We start from the raw sequence: 27,236 nt of genomic DNA on the forward strand, positions 1-27,236 counted from the left end.
GAGCTGGAAAACATCATCATTCCTCTGGAGCTGTTTGACAGGTTAAAAATTTCCTGAAATACAAACACTGCTAATGAGCTAAATTCACACACAATGGCATGTGTGTCACACTGTTAGATAATAACGGTACAGCAGCTTCGATTTATAGAAACAAACACTTTCATTATGTTTGCATCATCCAAGTTCTTTTAGTTTACAATCATTGTCAAAATAAAAAAAAAGAGTAAACTTCAAAACTGTTCATAGAAACATATTTTAATAGACTTCAGCGTCTTTGAGCACTTACTTTATAGGTTAACACAATAATATACAATCCTTTTTAAAGGGAAGACGCAGCTTTCTGTGGAATATGTACAGTACAGTGTGTCAATGCCTGACCAGCTTTTCATACAAACTGTTCATACAGCTGATTGAGCTTTATATAGCCTTTTATATCTACCTGGATACATTTACCAAATTGAGAAGTCAGTTGGTGACTAATTGGCCTACCACTCAAGGTCCCAGTTTCCCCCATCCCAGCCACATTATCACATGCCTGGAACTCAGTTTGTTTGGCCCCATTTAAGATTTTTTTTTGACAATAGTAATGTATCAATATAGTTATGAGAAGTTAGTGAGTTAATTTGCTGCGCCACCTAGTCTTTTCCACATAAGTCAATGCAGACCAATCAGTAATCATCTTTCAGTATTTTCCTGGTTCATCTGCAGCCTGGGATAGAGATGCTCTGACTAGTAAGAAGGACACTTAGTTCTGTTCCTTTTCAGCAATGTGCCTCTATTTCCTCAATGAAAACAGACATGCCCTTTTTAAACAATATATGAATGTTTATACATACATATTATATCATATGTGCACCGCACATTATATTGCTTTGTCGATTAGGTTTCAGCACCACCTGGTCCCTTTTGTTTGTGCAGTATCTTCTGGAGAAACATACAAAACTCAAGCAGGCAGCTTGTAAGAACGGCAGCAGAGATTTCATTTCCTCAGCTGTTCAACGAAGAATTAATTTAGCTTGCAGTTTTTTTTTTTTTTTTGGTTAAAGAAAATACTTCCAATGCAACTCTGAGCTTTGCTTTGCTGAACATGAAAACACTGGGAGATCACTGTCTTACTAACAAAACTACATTGTGAACTAATATAATCACTGTATGTGGTCTTGTCTTAAAAATGCCTATCAGATTGCTGGTGTGCAAGCAATGCATCACTTTTAAAATCAGTTTTGCATAGTAGAATGAATGAAAAAACACAGACCATTTACTGTATTTTCTTTGTTCGATTTAAATGAATAATAAAAAAATAACAACAACAAAAAAAAAATCAACAGCTTTTTTTGTGCGACTGCAGGAGCTTTACTATATTTTTTTTTAAGTATTTAAACTAGAACAGTAATATCTGTAAATGAATATGTTCCTCATAACACACACTATGTATATTATGCACATAGAACATTGAAATAAGCAGGTTTTAGAGACTTTGTCACTTAAAGTGATATCTTTAGCTGCAGTAAACTGTTCCTGACTGAGTGTGCAGAGGTAAACCATGCTGTGTGTACGCAGGTACAGTAGTCAATAATAATTATGACCCACCTTATCAGTACAAATACCCAATAAGGGCTTAGGGGGCTCAAGTTTAAAAGCAAGTTAGAATACTTACAAGATTATATAATTTAGAGAAAAGTATACAGCTATCATCCAACTTGCGTCCACTCAGCGTTGTTTACCTCCAACCTCTTGGTCTGGCAATGAAGCATCTGAAATGATATACTGCAGTATTTGTTAAAAAAATATTAAAAAAAACAAAACAACAACAACAACAAAAACGTAACCCTTACAAATTGTTCCATAGGTAAATTAATTTGTTAGGAGTTTGGTGCTTGGGAAAGTTCATGGATTTATATCACTGCACAAAGTCATTGTTTGCATCCTGAGAGACTGTAAAGCATCAACCCTTACAAAGTTTCAACCCACTGTGAGCTGATGCAAGATTTTATTATGGGCTGACACACAGGTTCACATGTGCACTTCTGACTTGGAGTTATCAATATCTTGTCTTACGCTTTGTCTAAGTGACATCAAGAATTGGATGCAGCTAAATTTTTTTAAGTTGAATCTGGACAAGACTGGGGTAATGCTCGTCGGCTCCTCACGTCAATTAAATAAATGTGGCCATTTTAAACTGCTTGTAGACGGACTTGAGACCCAGCCTAGCACTAGTCTAAAGAATCTTGGTATTATTTTTGACCAAAACTTGGCTTTTGATGAGCAGGGCAGTAGTGTGGAGTAGTGGTTAGGGCTCTGGACTCTTGTCCGGAGGGTCGTGGGTTCAATCCCAGGTGGGGGGACACTGCTGCTGTACCCTTGAGCAAGGTTCTTTACCTAGATTGCTCCAGTAAAAACCCAACTGTATAAATGGGTAATTGTATGTAAAAAAATAATGTGATAACTTGTAACAATTGTAAGTCACCCTGGATAAGGGCGTCTGCTAAGAAATAAAAAATAATATTTGTAATATTACTAAAGTTTCTTTTTACCATCTACGTAATATTGCACGTATTCACTACTGTCTTACTCAGGCAGATGCAGAAAAGCTGATTCATGCCTTTGTTTTTTCTCGTATAGACTATTGTAATGCTTTGCTTGCTGGTGTCTCAAAAACTCTCTTAAAAAATTACAATATGTCCAAAATTCAGCGGCTAGAATTTTAACTAAAACCAATGTCACTGATCATATTACTCCAGTCTTAGCCACGCTGCATTGGCTCCCAGTGGAGTTCAGAGTAAAATTTAAAATCCTATTGCTGACTTTTAAGGCTCTGCATGGGTTAGCGCCAAGATAAATCTGTGAGCTTCTGGTACCATATACCCCAATGCACAGTCTGCGATCCTATGATTCCGGTCTACTTAAGGTACCAATAACTAAGTGGCGATCTTTCGGGGACAGAGCCTTTTCATGTCTAGCCCCAAGGCTTTGGAACGACCTCCCGAAGGTCATAAGGGATAGTGACTCTGTACACATTTTTATTCAAAAACAGAAGGAGATAACCACCATACCATAATCTCAGAGTAAGCAGAGTAGCTACTGTTAAAACAGGAAGAAGAAGCAAGGCTACAGGCAGTTAGATTGTGTGTTTCGTCTGGAGGATTACTATTTCCTGATGGGGTCCAAGTGCTGCAATTCAAAACTACATTATGATGTTTCCTCACAGGGGATCAGAGTGCCATCTCAGAGATAGCAGGAGACCTTTTTTGAACAGCATCAGAAAGATATACCGCTTACATGCAGTATGATGAGAAAACACGTAGAGTGAAAATACTGATCTGATGCATGTTTTTATCATGTCTCACGATTACAACTCCATCCGTTTACATACTCATCAGTGCTGCATCCATCAACCAAAGCATTCTGTAAAGAATTCCCAAACAAAAGGTTACAATATGATGACTGAAATAGCAAATGAATATCAAACAAACTGGGAATGCTTTCATACTGCGTGCACTTTAAATAACTGCCTCCCGAGCCCGCTCCTTCTCCACCCTTGCTCCGCAGTGGTGGAATGACCTTCCTACAGATGTCAGCACTGCCCAGTCCCTGACCACATTCCGGCGCCTCCTTAAGACTCACCTCTTCAAACAGCACCTGTAGAACTCCTCTGTTTGTATCTTGGGACACTATCACCCTTCATTTAAATGTGCTTTATTTTGCTCTTATCTACCCCCTATTTTACTGCATTTAATCCTGTACTTCAGAATACTGTAATCTGCCAAGTGTTTAACCTGTAGTACTTTGTATTTAATCACATCCTGATGTAACTATCACTATTTAATCACATCCTGATGTAACTATCACTATTTAATCATATCCTGATGTAACTATCACTATTATCTGCTGTATTATTGAATTGTGGTTTGTCACACTTGTACTTTGCTTGAACAAAAGTTATTGTATTTCTTGCTCTTATTGTATTACTTGTATTGTAACACTTGAAATGTATTTGCTTACGATTGTAAGTCGCCCTGGATAAGGGCGTCTGCTAAGAAATAAATAATAATAATAATAATAATAATCTCAGAGCATAGCTGGTATTACCTGCAAGATAACTGGATCCTGTGACAAGGGCAAGGAGCAATTACAATTTCAGCTGCAAAGGGTTTTCATGTTTTTTTTTATTAACTGATTCTTATGTGTGTACAAAGTCATATTTTAAATGTCAAGACTTGTAATGCTGTCCCATGATATTGTAGGTGTGCAATAGAATTTAGGATTTTGTCCCATGATAGAAGGTGTGCAACTGGATTCAGGATTTTGTCCCATCATACTGAAGGTGTGCAATGGAAGTCAGGATTTTGTCCCATGATACTGAAGGTGAGCAATGGGAGTCAAGATTTTGTCCCATGATACTGAAGGTGTGCAATGGGATTCAGGATTTTTCAATTATACAGTATGTAAGATCGGCTGCAGGTTTATTACCCCAAGGATTTACAGATGCAAAAACCCAGTGTTATATTATTGTCAAAGCAAATGTTGAATGTCTGTACTTGGGCATTTACTGCAATTAACAGTGAGTGTCAGAATGTTTATAATTCTGCATCAATGTCCAGGAGATCAGATCTAGTCTAGTCTATTAAAAGCACATCTCCTAGCTCTGGGTCATCAGTGATAAAACCTGGTGTAGACCAGAATTAAATCTTTTGTAAAGGGTCTGTGATAAGCATACAAAATTAACTAAAGACATGAACATCTTACTAAGTGCCGAACTTGCCTTAATTAAAATATCTATACAACATTATCCTCTAATCTTAACACATATTATAAAATATTTTGTTTATTTGATTTGGGAACCTAGTGTTAAAATAGTGAGGTCTGTCCCCAGAGCCAAACTATATTTAATCCAGATAAATGGTGATTTTATGGTCAGCAATAATACCTTGGCTGAGGTCCTGGCTTTGATCTCTGGCCGCGTTGGTTCCACAGTTACCAAAGATACTGTGAGGCATTCATAAAGTACTGCCAGCCAGCAAGTCATTGGTTTGAAAATAATCTCCATGGAAACCAGTTTGCTTCTTCTTCACGGAAAGGGGATGGGCGTAGCCAGCCCTATCAGCCAATTAAACTACTGCAGATTCAAGTTGAATGAACCCCTATATAATATTACTAATGATAAGCACATGTTTCAGTAATTGTTCATTTCAGTTTTATTAAAAAAAACAACAAACAAACAAAAAAACAACAAAAACAAACAAACAGCGATTTCTTAATCCATAGGCATCAGTTCTCAGGGGCTATAACAATTCAGGATCATTACATCTGTTATTTTCTGCTGAAGTGCATTTCATTTGTGAAAACACACAATTAAAAAATCATAACAATAAAAAGCAATTTGAAAATTAACCTTCCAATTATTAAACTGCTGCTGCCAAGGTTGGATGATTAGGGACTGAAGGCAATGGAAAGTGAGTTAAATACACAGTATTGGTGAACGTATCTCAGACTATGATTACCTCTTCAGTAGTTTCGAACAAAAGGTAAACACTTTCTTTTCTGTTATGTTCTTTACTCAATTCTGCCCAATTATAAACAATTTGAATTAATAAATGTCTGAAAAACGGGATGTGGCGACTGTAATGTGGTCATTTTTGTGGCATTAAGGGAAACATACTAATGACATTATGCCTCTTCTTGCAGTCCCTGGATAACAGAAACAGATGTTAAGGTTCTGAATACGAAATGATTCCTTATTTGAGAAAAATAAAAAAAATGCCATTGAGATGCATCCTGGGAGACTGATTAAAGTTGCACCACTGTGCTTCCTGAAATTCACACAAAGTAATTGAAGATTATGAGATGACAGTGTCTCTAGCAGCTCGCTCCCATCTGATTTACCACCACTTTCAATTTTTTTAAATCAGTCGGTGTGACATAAATCACAGACATTATAGAACCCAATTAAAAGTGAGACCAAATGCACATTTTACATGTTGATGTGGAGTTAATCCAGCAGAATACATTCATAAGTATAAAATGATGTGGCTTTAAAATACAAAGTAAAACTTTGTATCATATCTTATTGCAGTAGCTGTCGGTCAACTCCACCTAACTTTGACCAACAATGACAAAAAAAAAAAAAAACGCAGCCTCTGGAATGATTGGAAAGCTTTCTGCACTCTTTAGACTTCAGCTATACTGTTCCTAATACAGTACATAGCCTCACGATTTTCATGCAGCAATCTTTTGTTATCTATCTGTGGTTTATGGCAGGGGTTTCTAATATTTTGTCAAACACAATTCTCTTTTTAATGTTAGATATGCAGATTAAAACACAGTTATTTAAACCTGAATCTCTAGTATTTAATCATGTTTATGGTATACCAGCTAGTTTAATTTATCACAGTGGATTCTGTATTAATACAGTACGGCTGCACTCAGCATCAAAATAACGACCTATTTTATAAGACTAATTAGGTAAAGATGGCGATTCCGCAATCAAACAATTTAAATACCCCTCACTGCAATTAGCGATAGAGAATTACACATCTCTCACAATAAATAGCGGGTCTGGGTCAACTCTGTGTGTGTAGGCTACACATTCCAAAAGAAAATGAATTGCACACAAAGACAGCCTGGACCTAGCCATGGTGATGAGGATGCTCGGAAGTGAAAACTAAAATTTAAGAATATAAGAAGAAGAACATAAGAAAGTTTACAAATGAGAGAAGGCCATTCAGCCCATCTTGCTTGTTTGGTTGTTAGTAGCTTATTGATCCCAGAATCTCATCAAGGAGCTTCTTGAAGGATCCCAGGGTGTCAGCTTCATCAACATTACTGGGGAGTTGGTTCCAGACCCTCACAATTCTCTGTGTAAAAAAGTGTCTCCTATTTTCTGTTCTGAATGCCCCTTTATCTAATCTCCATTTGTGACCCCTGGTCCTTGTTTCTTTTTTCAGGTCAAAAAAGTCCCCTGGGTCGACATTGTCAATACCTTTTAGGATTTTGAATAGCTTGAATCAGATCACCGCATAGTCTTCTTTGTTCAAGACTGAATAGATTTGTTTCTTTTAGCCTGTCTGCATACGACATGCCTTTTAAACCCGGGATAATTCTGGTTGCTCTTCTTTGCACTCTTTCTAGAGCAGCAATATCCTTTTTGTAACAATGTGACCAGAACTGAACACAATTTACCAATATGGAAGTAGAGATTTTGGTACAAGCAGTACTTGTAACACAAGCTTGAAATACATCACCAGGACAAATGAATAAAATATGGAATGTGCGGTGGCTTCTTAACAAACAAATGTACCACTTCAGAGTTTGTAGTCTAGGTTGCTTATACATTACGACGCATCATCCAGTTACTGTGCTTCGCATATTAGTTCTTATTTCGTATAGAATAATTCCTGGTGTATAGACTTTTCAGACTTCAGAAACAATAAGTTTTATTTACTTACATCCATGGCAGTCAAACGGGTGGAAAATCCTTCCATTGTACAGCAATATGTTCAACAACAATAACTCCATACAGCTTCATACGAACAGTCTTCAGTTTAACTACGACTTATATCTTCTCCTATGCAGTTACAACTCTCCTATTTCTTATATGTCTATATTTCTGACTCTATATATGATTTTAAAGCATCTGTATGGTCTATAATATAGATACATTATTCAGATGTGCCTACAACCAGCTGTACTATATAGCTACAAACTAACTGCGTCATCTGTCCCTCTGTCCTTTTTTTTAACGTTTTCTGAACCAGTATTGTTAAATACCAGATTGCCATATTACAAAACATACATTCTGTAGGCATTACTAAAATAACGGTGGCAGATGAGCCCACATTGTATATGAGACTTTTTCTTTACTGCGCCTGAGAATATCATTTCATCTTTTCTTAATCTCCTCCACCATTCTTTTAATAATGCCTACACTCTAGAAATAAAGGCTCTCATTAGAACCTTGCTTTGCCACTGTGGGGAGACCTTTTTAGGTGCTTCTAAGAACCTTTTTTTTACATAGATTCTATATTCTGTATTTGAGGACTTTGTTTTTTTGTCATGTAAGCTATGAAACATGTATTGAAAATTGGAGTTTGCAAAACAATATGGTATTATAAACTGCAATTTACAAACGGACTTGATCAGAAGGGTTAAAAAATTAGCTCTTTGCAAAATGTTATTAAATGTTTCTTTGTCCTTGAAAACGATGTCTCCTTCTTGCTGCACACAAGTCTCCCACATCACCTTGCTTTTATATAGCCTCCTGTCTGACTGCGGCGAATTAACGTCTGCTTTTCAGAGTTCTTAAAAGAATCAAGCAAATACGAGGCCCGCAATTACTGGCAGCTTTAATAAATTGGACAGAATATATAATAGACCTCATTTGCAAAATCCCCTCCCAATTTTTGTGGTTTCGTTCAGAAACGCCCCAGAATTACATATGCATCAAGGGATAAAGCACACAGAGACATTGCCCCCGCAAATCACGTATTAATGCGTGTTTATGCCACTGCGTGTGTTTTAGAAATCCCATCCAAGAATTCAGAACCCTAACGCCCGTTTTCCGGTCGTAAAACATGTGCAATCCTTTTAAAAATCTGGGCCTGAGAGGTATGTGCACATTTATAGCAGGCTGAGTCTCGCGCAGGTTACAATGCTTCCAAAATGAATGCATGATAGACTGTATTTACTCTGTGTGTGTTTATTTTTCTATAAGAGGTAAATCAGGGTTCATCTGAACTTCAGATAGCAAGGGATTCACTGAAGAGGCAGAGCTGGACGAGTCAATGCTTTGCTTCCCATTTCTCATTAATTGTGAATCATACTCATTTCAAATTCAATTTATTTAATTTAGACTTTGGGGGGTTTGTGCTGATGATCATTTCTTTCTTCGTTCAGTTTTCAGACTTCTCTCATATCAGATTCCCTCTCTACCACTTTACTTGGCTCGGTTAAATGATTCATCCGACTCCTCTATTGCTGAACAATTTGCCAGGAAGAGAAGGAAAAATGAAATTACATTTCTCATTCAACCATTAATACAATAAAAACATCTTGGTGCTGTTTTACACTCCATCTCTGTGGAACTGCCTGTCCAGTGATATTAGGAATGCCATAACCCTTCCCTTATTCAGTGAAGCTTTCCCTTGCCTTTAACGAGTAGATTGGCTCTGTAGAACTTTGTAAAGTGCTTTTAAAATCTTAATGCCATGGTATGATATAATGTTGCAATAGAAACTGCCAGGGGTTGACAAGCATGTTATTCCCCAGCCTGAACACTGTCAGGAGCAGTGTTGTAGCTACATTAAGCTCAGTGAGGAAGTTGCCTCTCTTCAACTTCAGTGTGTGAAGATTTCATGAAAAAAAGTTTTTATAAAGGCTGAGAGAGTTAGGAAGGTACATCTCTTTCTTGGAAGCATTAAATGTTAATTAAATGTTTTTTTTGTAGCTGATAATGACAAACAATATTGAACTGTGTGTTTATCATATTAGTGAAAACTGACCAAGACATAATGAGTGATCGACTACAGCCACCGTGCTTATTGAGGTGCTAAGGCTGAATTCCTGTTTTAAAAGAGGGATGAGCAGGATTCGGATTCCGAAATGGGCAAGCCCGAAATGGACAGGACCAACCTGAAGTGCATGTCGTTATATTTAAAATCGTCAGGGCTGAAGACCGGAAGTTATATAAAGCAAGCACTATTGGAGCTCCTATTGTTATTGGGTATACTACATACAGAGCATCAACAGCTGGAAACCATTAACACTGGTTTACATTTATTAATAATTTAGCTATTTTCAGCGCCTTATGTAAACTGCTTTTCACCGACTGTTCTTCGGCTCACAATACTTGCTGTAAGTGGTTAGAAATGCATTAATTACTGTCAGCATTTCATGACATGAATCATTCCAACAGTTTTATGTATGTTTATGCACCACATACTCCATTGTCTATTATAAAGTTCATGCTTGAATTTAACTATGTTTACATTCCATATTTTTATTGATGAGGTGCAGACAATCTTTATACACTGTCTGATATTGTGGTACTCCAGCATCTCATCTTAACTGAGAGATATTGTGTTTTAAAAATAGCCTTTGTATTTTTCTGCAAAGCTATAATTTATCTCAACTAGAAAGTACCCATTGGTCCTATAAACTTTAACACAGAACTGTATTCTCTTGCTTATTAAACTGCATTGAGTGGTTTATTAGTAACTTCCATAGTTATCTGCAACATTCCAAATTTCACCATGGCTACATTTACTTCAAAGGATGAGTTTAATCCATTTTGATCAAAGCCGTGAGGCATACAGTATGACCTTATATTTCTTTGAGCTGAAATACGTACTTATTCTGAATTTCCTGTTTTTTTTTTATCATGGTTTTAGAACATTGTTTTATATTTTCTTATTTAATAATTATTGTGTTTTTAAAGCAACCTGCTTATATAGGGTTGAGTTTTTCTTTTTGGTGTGCTTTGGAAGTTAGTTTTGTGTGTCTGTGTTAGGGCAAGCACATTGTGCAGACAAAGGAAAGGAAAGTAGTGAAATTAAGTCATATCTTCTCAGTGTTTACCCAGAACAATACAAATACTCAATAAAAGAGTATGTAATAATACTAGAAGATGTTTTTGACAAATGTTTCGACAAAATGTTTGACGTCTTTCTAAATGTTTATTGTAGTCTAGTAAGTTTAACAAAGCATGGCAAAACCCAGGGTGGTGGGTATTCACAGAAACACTTTGGTATGTTTCTCACGTCAGGCTTCAGCATCGTGCACCAGTACCTAATCTTACTTCAGTACTTTAGCTTTTTCTGTGGATTCTTTTCAACAACAGATGCAGATTTACTAGACAGATGGAAATATTCTGACCCTTTTGTGTTAAAGCAAAAAACTTGTTTATTAAAACAAACCTATATTCATTATTTTTTTATTTGAACAAATCTATCATTCACATATTTCTTTCATGCTCTCTGTAAAGAGAATTGATGGAAAATACACAATATAATTATTTTATTGATTTGGTTTGCATCCAGTCACTTTAAAAAAGAGTGTTAGCAGATAAATTACACATTTCTCAAATAATGTCCTCTGCCTTTGAAGATTGATTAAGATAATAAGTAGTAGATAGAGGGTGTGCCTAATAATTGCAGTTGTGGTTAGCAGAAGCCAGCTAATTAAATATTGAGTGGTTCGAGGCTGTGTTTTAATTCCAAGAAAACAACTTTTTGTTGGTTTTATGTACCCACTATAAATGAGAATCTCATTCAGTCAAAGTACTTGGTTAACCCCTTCTCTACTCCCTAATGCACATGACACGTCCTAAAAAACGCTCACTCAGTGCTGTCAAATGTACGTCCTAATTAAAAACACGGTCAGTGGTTCCAATTTCATTATGTTAGTGTGATAAAATACCTTTGATGTGACACAGTGTCACTTTAAGCTGATTTCTTAGATTTGTTTTATTACATTGTAGCGGCTGAAACCATGCTCACAGTCAGCTGTTGACATCGGTACTACATTTACAATGGAGGTGATTTTGGTAATGCAGGGAAAGCTAGGTGGTACTGGTGCGGTGCAGGTGTTGTGCCAAATAGTGTCATCGGAAGAAGAGTGTCTCGTTTGTAGTCAGAACACATGCGCAGTCATGCAAAACATTTGCGCATATCTAGAATATTTTTTCCTCCATCTTTGCCAAAAAATGGAAGAACTGGTTTTAAAAAATGTTTAACTGAGGGTAAATACCCTGATAATTGTTGCAAAAATCCATAAAGAAGTTTAAGAAAATATGCAAGTCATCAAGTTCTCTTTGAAAGGTAGCAAAGTACAGCATTGAAAATGTTCTTATACAACCCACCAGATTAGTCTGCAGATCAGTCGGCTGTTTTTCTTTACCCACCTGATTAGTCTGCAGATCAGTCGGCTGTTTTTCTTTACCCACCTGATTAGTCTGCAGATTAGTCGGCTGTTTTTCTCTCAGTCCTCTTCAGATATCTATATAGAGTAGGTGGGGGCCTGCACAGTTGAAAGCTACCCGTTTACTAAAGCTAAAGAAATGTGAGAAGTGAAGTATAGACCAGATACATTTTCCACTGCTGTCACTCATCTGTTCTGCAGATGCTTTATTAAGCATAACCCACCCTGAATATTTAGTATAGTACATTAGTAAACTGGGAACACATCAATGCAGAAACACAACATTGAGTTTCAGACAGCCTCTGTTTTATGTCTGCTGAAAACAACATTCTAGCAAGCCAAACTGTACCCAAAAACTGTTACTTAACAAACTGTTCTGAATTTATTGATTTTAGACTAGTTCCTTTTGACAAAAAGTTAGAAATGTGACACTGTATTAGCTAACAGGGCTGCAAGTTGCAAACTTATATATATATATATATATATACAATTCTCGTTAATATGGATTTCAAGGCACCAGCAAAAAAAATCATATTCTAAGTAATTCTTATTGAATCAATCTATATCAATCAATATTTATTTTATATAGTGCCTTTCATAGTGGACCACCATCACAAAACGCTTTACAAGATAGTGAGGAACAATGCATAATATATTAAATACAGTGAAATACAGGGCATAGTACATTAATGGCAAACAGTAAAAAACAATGCAAATACATTAAATACAGGCATATTACATTAAATACAAGGCTAGGATTTGAATTCTAAACATTGTGGATGCATGTGTCATACAGAACCATACGAATAAGATGGAGTGAAAAACCTGAAATAGCAATTTAGACAACAGCTAATAACAGATACCAGGCTTAAAGAGCATTGAAAGCAAGAGAGAACAAGTGGGTCTTGAGAGTTGATTTGAAGCGAGCGACTGTGGGAGCTGCACACACTGAAGCTGGGAGAGAGTTCCAGAGAGTCGGAGCCATGAAGCTAAAAGAGCGTTCTCCGAGTGTAGTGCACTTTTGCTTGGGGATAACAAGCAAGCCAGAGTCAGAGGACCTCAGCTTGTATGCAGGGACATAGCGGGTTAGCAGGTTGGAGAGATACTCTGGACCTGTGTGATGAAGGGCCTTGTAGGCAAGCAGGAGAATTTTGAAAGTAATCGTGAACTTTACAGGTGGCCAGTGCAGCTGGGCAAGATAGGGGTTAATGTGATCATGTTTTTTACATCTGGTAAGGATCCTAGCAGAGGCATTTTGAACCAGCTGCAATCGATTTCTGGTGCATGACGGAAGACCACCATAGAGAGAGTTGCAGTAGTCGAGTCGAGAGGAGATGAATGCATGACAGAGTATCTCTGCATCTGGGAGGGAAAGGTAGGGACGGACCTTTGAGATGTTTCGGAGGTGGTAGAAGAAGCCAAATGCATACTTCCAATTACAGAACAATGAAAAGTATTATATATTTAAAAAGTGCTGTGCATTTTATTGAAAATACAGTTGTAAGTGAACTTTTAAAAAGTATACATTGCAAGGGTGATTTACAGCAAGACTAGGGCTAGGGATTATATTGTCCATTTTCCTCACTCAGACCCCTTACTTACTAAATACCCTGGTATCTCTGAATAGATCATTGTCTCCTCTAAAACAATTATTTGTTCCGGTACTGTATATCCCTTCAGAATATTGAGAAACTGTTGGAGGATAGTGAATAACCCCACCATTATGTCTATATAAACCCCACCATTACATCTATATACTGTAACAAGACAAGAAGGAAAGCCAGCAGCACAAAAGTGCCACATTTTTATACAGTAGCATTCATTATGTTACAGAAAAACACAGCTGGAAAACGTAATGTTTGCTTCATGTTCAAGCAATTCAGCAATAAACTGTGTTTTATGCTGGCCAGCAGAAAATAATGATCCTTCCATTGGTTGTCAGTATATAAATGTATGCACGTTACTAATGAGCTTTTCACTTAATATGGAAGCAAGCACCAGAGGTATGAGGGTGGTACCTTACTGTTTAGTTGCTGGTCTAGTATTCTCTCTTAGGAGTTTGGATAGTGACAGGAAAGTGACAGAATGGCAGTACTTTCTTTACTTTTGGGCATTTAAGTTGCTCATCATCTTAGATGCCTGAAACAGCTGTAGTGTTATTTTCCAAAAGTACTCTTCTGGAGTTTTGATGCGTTGAGGCATCCTGAGAACTGCTTAAACCAATAGCAGCATAGGTGGGAATCACTGTGCGATTTGTCCTTGTTGCAGCAAAATACTTTAAAATGCATCATGAAGGGAGAGAGATGAAAACACCAAAAGAAGTAATACAGTGCTCCCCCTTTATAACACTGCAGTCGGGAGCCATAGTTAAGAGACCATGCTATTTGTGTTCCGCCTTATAATGAGAATACTAGTGTTAGTGTAATGACATTATGGGGCAAATGGGAGCCATGACTGTACTGCCTTGTAACCTGTTCCGCTGTATAAATGATAACCTTATAAAAGGGGAGACCTGTATCTGGTGTCCTTTCATTTTTTTGTTTAGTTGGTGTTTTATCAGTTTATCGGTTAAAACCAATACCCCTACCTATAACATTAGAGAGCCTTTCTGTTGTTTATTTCATGCCATGTGTAGTTTACTCAAAGAATAACAGTAACGTAAGTGCTTCTGTTTCATGTTTTATTTCTTGTGGTAGAGTCGTGGGTCATGTACATTATTCCACTGATATTAGAACAGAATAAATTAAATACAAGATGCTGAAGATATTGAACTGCAAATAGAGATCATAGAACACATTGGGGACTGTCAAAAAAGTAATGTATGTGATAATTTCAGTATTTTTTAAACTTTCTCTCTATGAAACAGCTGTGTAACAAAGGTAAAAAAGGAAGAAAAAAAAGAAAAATCAGCATGAACCTAGTGACATCTAAAATCTTGATTCTAGGGATTCTAAAAAACACAAGATAAACCCTGAAAGAGATCAAGTTTAGGGCGGCATCCTCTCTCTTTGACACACTGGTCTAGTATAAAACACTGATTCATTGTGCCTTCCCATTTTATAGGTCCACACTTTATGGCTTTTACATTTATATGACCCTGGCTACACTTGGAAACAAGATGATCTCTGTCAAGAAAGTATTTCTGGTAAAACAATTATAATTTATCAATAAAGCAATGTTCAGTATTACGCATGTTTAAAAAACTATAGCTGGAAAGGGCAAGCTTTCAAGATTATGCATTAGACCATATTTATGCAATTACGTGCCATTCTATCTCTCTATGTCTAAATTGGAATTCGTAAAACAAAAAATGCTAAGTAGACCCATCTTTACCACCTCAGGGGAAGGAGTAATTGAAAAAAGTTTAAAAGCCTGAAAAGAAAACAAGATTAAAAAGTTTGCTTAATGGTTTTAATAAGCAGACATCGATGTTAAGCAAAAGTGATTTGTGGTTTGAAATAAAACCTGTGGAAACGGGAACCCAATGCAGAATAATCACAAATACGATGCAAGTCTAAACATACAAAGAAATATGCTTGTTATCATAATCAGGGAGATTGATGCCATATCAAACCACAGCATACCAAATGAGTGTGATATAATTCCTAAACTGCCCTCTAGATGGCACAACGTGAATATATTTCTGCACAGCATTCATCTTCACATCCTAAACCAAAGCTGAAGTACAGATTCATCCACAGTCTCAGTTATAATTCAGAAGGTATTTTCATTGAGACTCACCTCTGTTGAGGGTGGAGAGCATAAATAAAAGTTATCCATCCTTTGACCGAAACACTTCTCATTAAATAATGTGTCACTGCTGACAAAACCAACAGTACTTTGGAGCTAACAGCCTTGCTCCTTTCAAGGCTGTTGATGAACACCAGAGCTGCAGTGCAGTATTTTGCAATGATGAAAATAAACCATGCTTAGGTATAAATGTCACAGCCTGGCGATATGCATACCAGTCACATCAATTCATATTGACCTCTGTGAGGGTTTGCAGAAAGCTAGAAGAAGGGGCACATGATATTCAGCTTCATAAGCCAGTGGCATCTCAAGTTGATGAGCGGACTTTTTCAAAGAGTAGCCCTTATCCACTGATGATTATTTAATGTATCTTATAGAAAACATGACTCTGAAGTGGGGGATCTATGAAGATCATTACAATGCAGCACTGTGTTAATGATTTCAAATGATTCGCAAAGAACAATCTGCACCAGTACAGCAGGATCGCTGTAAACGCTCAGAGGGTCAAAGAAGCTCAGGCTCTACGAGGGGGCACGGCTGTGAGATCTGTCCCTGTGACATGTTGGTAGCTGTAATTCGAAGTGCTCACTGACTTGCGAGGTTAAGGGTCTCTCCTCTGACTGGATGCCGGCATTTGTTTAATTGTGAGAGAAGAACAACTTGATGTTTTTCAAAGTTATAACTGCAGTCAACCCTTTTATCTGGCCTGAACTGGAGAAGCGTCCACAAAATTGTTCAAGAGTATCAAATAGAGAAAAAGAACTCTTATTTATGCAAACATTTTTTCTATCCATGAGGCGGTCTGAATGGGTTTGTACTATAATTTATATAGTCTACACACACTTGTGGCTGGTTTCACAGACCTTAGTTATAAAGAAATAATAGGTAGTAATAGTGAATGATGTCGGCTTTGAAATGGGGGTGAGATAAATAATAAGGAATAAAGGTCTACATTTGTAAAACTATAACACTATTTGTGAAACTGTAACCCTGGTTCTTCTAATGTTGCATTCGTTTGATTTGTTTTTTTACAGCTAGAAAAACCCAGATTAATTTTTATATTTTAACGAGACTGACAATACAATGAAGGCTGACATGATAATATCTTTTTTTTGTTTTTTGCCAAAGTAGGACTAAAGCTGAGTGACCAATTATTATTTGTATTTATTTTCCCCCAATTTGGAATGTCCAATTATATTTTTCCTCCACACCGCAGCGAGTCCCCACACAGCACAGACATTCTGAGGGCGTGTGAGCGTCCTCCGATCTCACAAGCCTAAAGCCAGAATCGCTTTTACACTGAGCAATCCAGAGCAGAGGTGGGCGGGCTACTGATTCTGGAGAACAGAGACTAGCCCTGCCTCTTATCCACTCTGAATGTGCTCGGTGTCTGGCCAGTAGAGCTCGCTGTTGTGAGATGAGGAGAAGCAATCCCTGCTGGTTTCCCATCCTCCCACCCTGGAAGCATCAGAGCCAATGTGACGCCCCCCTCGGGGTCCCCAGCAAAGTTCGGCCTGCACGCGAACTGCCGCCGTCCAAGTTGTGTAACTCATCCTGCGTTCCCAGCGCCAGTGCTATAACTGGATGAGCCACGTAGGGACCCAGAGCTAATGCTTTTTATGTTTAGGTTTTAGGATTTTTTTTTCTGTAAATTGATGCAGTGCTTATAGACATTTAGATAGGAAAACAGTTAACTTGGAAACTTATCACCTGATTCATAAAACTTAACGAGGGATGTTCTTTTTTAGTATCTATTTTGACAAACAAGTAGATATAGCAACAATATAAGTTCAGGGAGGTTTTGGAGGAGGTGGGGTGGAGTGACTCCCCATGTTAATATTACCAATTTATAATTGAGATTTGGTGGCAAATTATGTTAGAATTAAATTTCTAATATTTTTATTTTTTATTTTTATTTATTTATTTCTTAGCAGACGCCCTTATCCAGGGCGACTTACAATTGTTACAAGATATCACATTATACAGATAACACAATATTTTTACATACAATTCCCCATTTATACAGTTGGGTTTTTACTGGAGCAATCTAGGTAAAGTACCTTGCTCAAGGGTACAGCAGCAGTGTCCCCCACTGGGGATTGAACCCCCAACCTGCCGGTCAAGAGTCCAGAACCCTAACCACTACTCCACACTCTTTAAATAACTGTTTATTAAATCCAGCCTTTTTAGCCTTTTTATATTTTGACATATTTTAGCTACTGCACTGCATTTTTTAAGTAAAAGTAAGCAGCTGATGACTGCTTTTTCAGTTAACGACAATTAATGACAAGAGACCAAATCAAATGGGCCGATTTTGATGTTGCAGTGTGTAACAAACAGTATTAACAAATCGACAAGGCAACAATAGTAAATATATCGTTCCATAAGATGACATTGACATGTATTGATGATGATACAAGAGATTTGTATGCTCCCCACTGTATCTGTCAAGGTTGATAGTCACGTGAAGCACAGCCAGTAGACACTACAGATTCTACTGTGCATGGACAATAAGTATATGTCTTTCCTCGTTCTATTGGATCCAAGTGACCCTTCAGCTGTCCTGGTCAACCTACTCTACAAATACAGAGAGGGAGAAGGAGTGGGAACAATCAAGCTACAATCAACCTACTCTACAAATACAGAGAGGGAGAAGGAGTGGGAACAGTGAAGCTACAATCAACCTACTCTACAAATACAGAGAGGGAGAAGGAGTGGGAACAGTGAAGCTACAATCAACCTACTCTACAAATACAGAGAGGGAGAGGGAGTGGGAACAGTGAAGCTACAATCAACCTACTCTACAAATACAGAGAGGGAGAGGGAGTGGGAACAGTGAAGCTACAATCAACCTACTCTACAAATACAGAGAGGGAGAAGGAGTGGGAACAGTCAAGCTACAATCATCCTACTCTACAAATACAGAGAGGGAGAAGGAGTGGGAACAGTGAAGCTACAATCAACCTACTCTACAAATACAGAGAGGGAGAAGGAGTGGGAACAGTGAAGCTACAATCAACCTACTCTACAAATACAGAGAGGGAGAAGGAGTGGGAACAGTGAAGCTACAATCAACCTACTCTACAAATACAGAGAGGGAGAAGGAGTGGGAACAGTGAAGCTACAATCAACCTACTCTACAAATACAGAGAGGGAGAAGGAGTGGGAACAGTGAAGCTACAATCAATCTACTCTACAAATACAGAGAGGGAGAGGGAGTGGGAACAGTGAAGCTACAATCAACCTACTCTACAAATACAGAGAGGGAGAAGGAGTGGGAACAGTGAAGCTACAATCAATCTACTCTACAAATACAGAGAGGGGAGGGAGTGGGAACAGTCAAGCTACAATCAACCTACTCTACAAATACAGAGAGGGAGAAGGAGTGGGAACAGTGAAGCTACAATCAACCTACTCTACAAATACAGAGAGGGAGAAGGAGTGGGAACAGTGAAGCTACAATCAACCTACTCTAAAAATACAGAGAGGGAGAAGGAGTGGGAACAGTGAAGCTACAATCAACCTACTCTACAAATACAGAGAGGGAGAAGGAGTGGGAACAGTTAAACTACAATCAACCTACTCTACAAATACAGAGAGGGAGAAGGAGTGGGAACAGTGAAGCTACAATCAACCTACTCTACAAATACAGAGAGGGAGAAGGAGTGGGAACAGTGAAGCTACAATCAACCTACTCTACAAATACAGAGAGGGAGAAGGAGTGGGAACAGTGAAGCTACAATCAACCTACTCTACAAATACAGAGAGGGAGGAGTGGGAACAGTGAAGCTACAATCAACCTACTCTACAAATACAGAGAGGGAGAAGGAGTGGGAAGAGTGAAGCTACAATCAACCTACTCTACAAATACAGAGAGGGAGAGGGAGTGGGAACAGTGAAGCTACAATCAACCTACTCTACAAATACAGAGAGGGAGAAGGAGTGGGAAAGGTCAAGCTACAATCAACCTACTCTACAAATACAGAGAGGGAGAAGGAGTGGGAACAGTGAAGCTACAATCAACCTACTCTACAAATACAGAGAGGGAGAGGGAGTGGGAACAGTGAAGCTACAATTAACCTACTCTACAAATACAGAGAGGGAGAAGGAGTGGGAACAGTCAAGCTACAATCAACCTACTCTACAAATACAGAGAGGGAGAAGGAGTGGGAACAGTGAAGCTACAATCAACCTACTCTACAAATACAGAGAGGGAGAAGGAGTGGGAACAGTCAAGCTACAATCAACCTACTCTACAAATACAGAGAGGGAGAAGGAGTGGGAACAGTCAAGCTACAATCAACCTACTCTACAAATACAGAGAGGGAGAAGGAGTGGGAACAGTGAAGCTACAATCAACCTACTCTACAAATACAGAGAGGGAGAAGGAGTGGGAACAGTGAAGCTACAATCAACCTACTCTACAAATACAGAGAGGGAGAAGGAGTGGGAACAGTGAAGCTACAATCAACCTACTCTACAAATACAGAGAGGGAGAAGGAGTGGGAACAGTGAAGCTACAATCAACCTACTCTACAAATACAGAGAGGGAGAAGGAGTGGGAACAGTGAAGCTACAATCAATCTACTCTACAAATACAGAGAGGGAGAGGGAGTGGGAACAGTGAAGCTACAATCAACCTACTCTACAAATACAGAGAGGGAGAAGGAGTGGGAACAGTGAAGCTACAATCAATCTACTCTACAAATACAGAGAGGGGAGGGAGTGGGAACAGTCAAGCTACAATCAACCTACTCTACAAATACAGAGAGGGAGAAGGAGTGGGAACAGTGAAGCTACAATCAACCTACTCTACAAATACAGAGAGGGAGAAGGAGTGGGAACAGTGAAGCTACAATCAACCTACTCTAAAAATACAGAGAGGGAGAAGGAGTGGGAACAGTGAAGCTACAATCAACCTACTCTACAAATACAGAGAGGGAGAAGGAGTGGGAACAGTTAAACTACAATCAACCTACTCTACAAATACAGAGAGGGAGAAGGAGTGGGAACAGTGAAGCTACAATCAACCTACTCTACAAATACAGAGAGGGAGAAGGAGTGGGAACAGTGAAGCTACAATCAACCTACTCTACAAATACAGAGAGGGAGAAGGAGTGGGAACAGTGAAGCTACAATCAACCTACTCTACAAATACAGAGAGGGAGGAGTGGGAACAGTGAAGCTACAATCAACCTACTCTACAAATACAGAGAGGGAGAAGGAGTGGAAGAGTGAAGCTACAATCAACCTACTCTACAAATACAGAGAGGGAGAGGGAGTGGGAACAGTGAAGCTACAATCAACCTACTCTACAAATACAGAGAGGGAGAAGGAGTGGGAAAGGTCAAGCTACAATCAACCTACTCTACAAATACAGAGAGGGAGAAGGAGTGGGAACAGTGAAGCTACAATCAACCTACTCTACAAATACAGAGAGGGAGAGGGAGTGGGAACAGTGAAGCTACAATTAACCTACTCTACAAATACAGAGAGGGAGAAGGAGTGGGAACAGTCAAGCTACAATCAACCTACTCTACAAATACAGAGAGGGAGAAGGAGTGGGAACAGTGAAGCTACAATCAACCTACTCTACAAATACAGAGAGGGAGAAGGAGTGGGAACAGTCAAGCTACAATCAACCTACTCTACAAATACAGAGAGGGAGAAGGAGTGGGAACAGTGAAGCTACAATCAACCTACTCTACAAATACAGAGAGGGAGAAGGAGTGGGAACAGTGAAGCTACAATCAACCTACTCTACAAATACAGAGAGGGAGAGGGAGTGGGAACAGTGAAGCTACAATCAACCTACTCTACAAATACAGAGAGGGAGAAGGAGTGGGAACAGTGAAGCTACAATCAACCTACTCTACAAATACAGAGAGGGAGAAGGAGTGGGAACAGTGAAGCTACAATCAACCTACTCTACAAATACAGAGAGGGAGAGGGAGTGGGAACAGTGAAGCTACAATCAACCTACTCTACAAATACAGAGAGGGAGAAGGAGTGGGAACAGTGAAGCTACAATCAACCTACTCTACAAATACAGAGAGGGAGAAGGAGTGGGAACAGTCAAGCTACAATCAACCTACTCTACAAATACAGAGAGGGAGAAGGAGTGGGAACAGTGAAGCTACAATCAACCTACTCTACAAATACAGAGAGGGAGAAGGAGTGGGAACAGTCAAGCTACAATCAACCTACTCTACAAATACAGAGAGGGAGAAGGAGTGGGAACAGTGAAGCTACAATCAACCTACTCTACAAATACAGAGAGGGAGAAGGAGTGGGAACAGTGAAGCTACAATCAACCTACTCTACAAATACAGAGAGGGAGAAGGAGTGGGAACAGTCAAGCTACAATCATCCTACTCTCCAAATACAGAGAGGGAGAAGGAGTGGGAACAGTGAAGCTACAATCAACCTACTCTACAAATACAGAGAGGGGAGGGAGTGGGAACAGTGAAGCTACAATCAACCTACTCTACAAATACAGAGAGGGAGAAGGAGTGGGAACAGTGAAGCTACAATCAACCTACTCTACAAATACAGAGAGGGAGAAGGAGTGGGAACAGTCAAGCTACAATCAACCTACTCTACAAATACAGAGAGGGAGAGGGAGTGGGAACAGTCAAGCTACAATCAACCTACTCTACAAATACAGAGAGGGAGAAGGAGTGGGAACAGTGAAGCGACAATCAACCTACTCTGCAAATACAGAGAGGGAGAAGGAGTGGGAACAGTGAAGCTACAATCAACCTACTCTACAAATACAGAGAGGGAGAAGGAGTGGGAACAGTCAAGCTACAATCAACCTACTCTACAAATACAGAGAGGGAGAAGGAGTGGGAACAGTCAAGCTACAATCAACCTACTCTACAAATACAGAGAGGGAGAAGGAGTGGGAACAGTGAAGCTACAATCAACCTACTCTACAAATACAGAGAGGGAGAAGGAGTGGGAACAGTTAAACTACAATCAACCTACTCTACAAATACAGAGAGGGAGAAGGAGTGGGAACAGTGAAGCTACAATCAACCTACTCTACAAATACAGAGAGGGAGAAGGAGTGGGAACAGTGAAGCTACAATCAACCTACTCTACAAATACAGAGAGGGAGAAGGAGTGGGAACAGTCAAGCTACAATCAACCTACTCTACAAATACAGAGAGGGAGAAGGAGTGGGAACAGTCAAGCTACAATCAACCTACTCTACAAAAACAGAGAGGGAGAAGGTGTGGGAACAGTGAAGCTACAATCAACCTACTCTACAAATACAGAGAGGGGAGGGAGTGGGAACAGTGAAGCTACAATCAACCTACTCTACAAATACAGAGAGGGAGAGGGAGTGGGAACAGTGAAGCTACAATCAACCTACTCTACAAATACAGAGAGGGGAGGGAGTGGGAACAGTGAAGCTACAATCAACCTACTCTACAAATACAGAGAGGGAGAAGGAGTGGGAACAGTCAAGCTACAATCAACCTACTCTACAAATACAGAGAGGGAGAAGGAGTGGGAACAGTGAAGCTACAATCAACCTACTCTACAAATACAGAGAGGGAGAAGGAGTGGGAACAGTGAAGCTACAATCATCCTACTCTACAAATACAGAGGGAGAAGGAGTGGGAACAGTGAAGCTACAATCAACCTACTCTACAAATACAGAGAGGGAGAAGGAGTGGGAACAGTGAAGCTACAATCAACCTACTCTACAAATACAGAGAGGGAGAAGGAGTGGGAACAGTCAAGCTACAATCAACCTACTCTACAAATACAGAGAGGGAGAAGGAGTGGGAACAGTCAAGCTACAATCAACCTACTCTACAAATACAGAGAGGGAGAAGGAGTGGGAACAGTCAAGCTACAATCAACCTACTCTACAAATACAGAGAGGGAGAAGGAGTGGGAACAGTGAAGCTACAATCAACCTACTCTACAAATACAGAGAGGGAGAAGGAGTGGGAACAGTGAAGCTACAATCAACCTACTCTACAAATACAGAGAGGGAGAGGGAGTGGGAACAGTGAAGCTACAATCAACCTACTCTACAAATACAGAGAGGGAGAAGGAGTGGGAACAGTGAAGCGACAATCAACCTACTCTACAAATACAGAGAGGGAGAAGGAGTGGGAACAGTGAAGCGACAATCAACCTACTCTACAAATACAGAGAGGGAGAAGGAGTGGGAACAGTGAAGCTACAATCATCCTACTCTACAAATACAGAGAGGGAGAAGGAGTGGGAACAGTGAAGCTACAATCAACCTACTCTACAAATACAGAGAGGGAGAAGGTGTGGGAACAGTCAAGCTACAAGGTCACATGATTGAAATAGAACGAGGAAGTCTGTTCCATCCTAGACTTTTCCGAATAATAATCAAATATTGGATTAACAGAACCACAATGCACTTAACATAATTGCAAACAGAAAAGTGATTTATTTCTCATGTAAATTTGATATAATCAAAGGCAGCTTTATAAAAAAATTGTAATTTGAACTGCATTAGGACCGAGGCCTAAAGGTAGTGCTGGGATTTAATTATGCGTGCATACATAAAAATCAAGCCATTTATTCACACACGGATGATGAATATAGGCCCTGGTTGGGAACGGCTATTTAGCTCAGTAACATTTGGCTATCAAAACAGCCACTGGCGCTGTTTTCTATTTTTTATTTTTGCAGCCTTGACTTTTTGACCCTAGGAACACAGCAGATGTTATTTAAACAGTAATTATATTGTTTGAATGCTCTCCCCATTTTCAATACATAATTGTTATACCTGATTAAACAAATCTCACTCTACAGCTAATAACAAAACCTCATGTTTCCAAGAGTATCCTCGTGGCAGCAGACAACACATAGATCCTACATTCTACTAGCACACTACAGTGATAGCAAATGCATGGCTCGTAGGAGTAACTGAACAACCTATATATTAACTGAGTTTTAAAAACTTTAACTCAACTGGTAGCACATTCCTGCTTCAAGGAGCACTTTTAACGTACATGTATATGTTTGACCCCAGACTATGGGTAGGTTCAATATTGAATGAGAATGGAACATTACTGTTAGGGTGAAACAGTAGCCAAGGCAGCTGCATTGCAGGCTTCTCTGCACAGTCACATTGAAGCACTGGAAGCTGAATTGCAGGGATTGTCCTCTGAAACATGCCCAGGATGGTCCTGTTAACACTGGGTTCATTGATATGCAACACTGGGAAGTCAGCTGCTTAAGATGTACTGTACCTGAACTCTCAGGTCCTGTAAACCCATCCCTTTTTACAAGCCCTCAGTAATGCCAATAGCATTATTGAGGGCTTTAGCATTATTTAAGATTTGTTTTCTATAGCAATAGCTTCCTAATCCCAGGCCAGACATAATAATATATGTGAAATATTAACTTACCCAGTCTGATTAATAGCATTCTGCATAAAGTATATTGATTTTACATACTTTATTTTGATTTATTCAACTATAAAATTGTCATTTTATCAGTGGGAAGATTACCCAAGGCCATATTTTCAACAATATAATTTACAGCTGATGCTAAAACAATGGTGTCAGTTTGAGCAATTGTTGTATTTATGAGATTTTATTTTTTAATTTTTTACCTAAACCAAGTCTGAAAGGCTCTGCTGCACAACTGAGGTCTCATTGTCCCAATGAATTAAGGGCCCAGACACCTACATTTTATACAAGACAATGATAAAGTTAGCAGCAGCACATCTCCTTTGAGAGCAATAAAAATGTATTAAACTAAGAATTATTAGGTACACTGTACTGAACTTCTGAGCAGACTACAAAAGGGCTTCTGTTATAATGAAATTACAAGGGGATTTTAATTTGATGTTAGTACTCTGTTATTAGAAATGGTATAACAAGCAGCTGGCACAGAGGGATGTGTGGTCTCTATGGCTATCGTAACATCATGGATCAGCTGCTAGGACTTGTCTGGCAATATGGGGATATGAATAAGTTATTCAAAGCCGTCAGGGACCTCTGTTAAAAGCTCATAATTATGGGCCTCACTCTAACTATGATAAATACAACCTTTATTATTGCACAGCTATTACAAAAATATTAGGATCTTTGACCCTAAATGTCCTTGGTGAATTTTTTTTTATGAGATTACCTATGCCTTCATTACGGTACTGGGCTATCATTTCAAATGGCTTCATAAAAAAGTTATGAAAATAAAATATTGTGTGCACTTTTTTTTTTTTTTTTTTTTTTAATTTAGTCATCGCCAATTATTTTACCCCGGTTTTCACCCCAATTATTATCTGTATCCCCGGCTCACCGCTCGCAACCCCCCTGCCGACTCGGGAAACGGAGGCTGGAATACGCGTCCTCCGAGCCGTGCTCCTGCCAAGCCGTCATTTTTCGCACTGCAGATCCACAGCAATGCCACCAGACCTATAGTGCCGGAGGACAACACAGATCTGGCGGCTCCGCTGCAGAGCCACAGGTGCCCTATCGGCCACAGGGGTCGCTGATGCGTGGTGAGCCGTGGATTCCCCTGCCGACCTAAGCCCTCCCTACCCGGGCAGCGCTCAAGCCAATTGTGCGCCGCCCCCTAGGAACTCCCGGTCATGGTCAGCTGTGACATAGCCTGGATTCGAACCTGCGATCCCCAGGCTATAGGGCACATCCTGCACTCCGCGCGGAGCGCCTTTACTGGATGCGCCACTCGGGAGCCCTGTGTGCACTTTTGTTGAGACTGAATCGTGAGCTTTAAAGACAGTTTTTAAATGCCTGTTTTGTTTTTCTTCTTTCTTAAATCAGGTTTGTTATTAAATACACTTTTCTAGACATCTAGAAATGTTTCCTGGATTAGGGTGCATCCAGACGGCCTGTTTCTCATTCTTGTACTTGTAGACGTCATACTCATGACCAGAAAACAAAGAGAGGGACAGCAGTATAGATTAGAGCCTTGCACTGAATCTGTAGTCTCTGAATACATTATTATTGGCCCCCTGCTTGTCCTTAAGTAGATGCGTCACACAAGTATCTGCATCAACGCAGATGCAAACAATAAAGGAGCTCTGAAAAACTGAGAGAGGCATTTAGAAGTTGACAGAAGATCTTGCACATGCAAGTTGATGTTGAATGAGGAGCAGTGGACTGCTTGTGCAAAATGCATCTACTTCTTCACCCCTCAAGAGATCAGTTTCTTTAATAGGTTAGTTGGGACATGTTTTGTTTGCTTTTGCCTCATATGTAGAAATTCATCAAGGAGTTCCTCACCTCTAATCACAATCCACCGAGCTCTCATTAAAGGTCAGGGGTTAGCAATTTTCTTGTTGTTACTTCCAGTTGTAGTGGCTTGTTATGCTGATGGTTATTAATCAGCCAAAATGTTTTTTTTTTCTTTTTTTCTGTGATTTAATTTAAATGCAGTTTATTCACAGATTTTAGACATGTGGTTTGTTTTCACAGGACACAGTGACATTCTAAATGCTTCTGTACTTGATTGGATTGCATTACATGCTCTCCTGTAATCAGTTAGTGGGTAGCTATTGTTTTTTTTTTTTTTATATTATCAAGAGTCGTCTGTTTCACACCTTC

The sequence above is a fragment of the Acipenser ruthenus genome, chromosome 5 (assembly GCF_902713425.1).
Source record: "Acipenser ruthenus chromosome 5, fAciRut3.2 maternal haplotype, whole genome shotgun sequence".
Lineage (NCBI taxonomy): Eukaryota > Metazoa > Chordata > Actinopteri > Acipenseriformes > Acipenseridae > Acipenser > Acipenser ruthenus.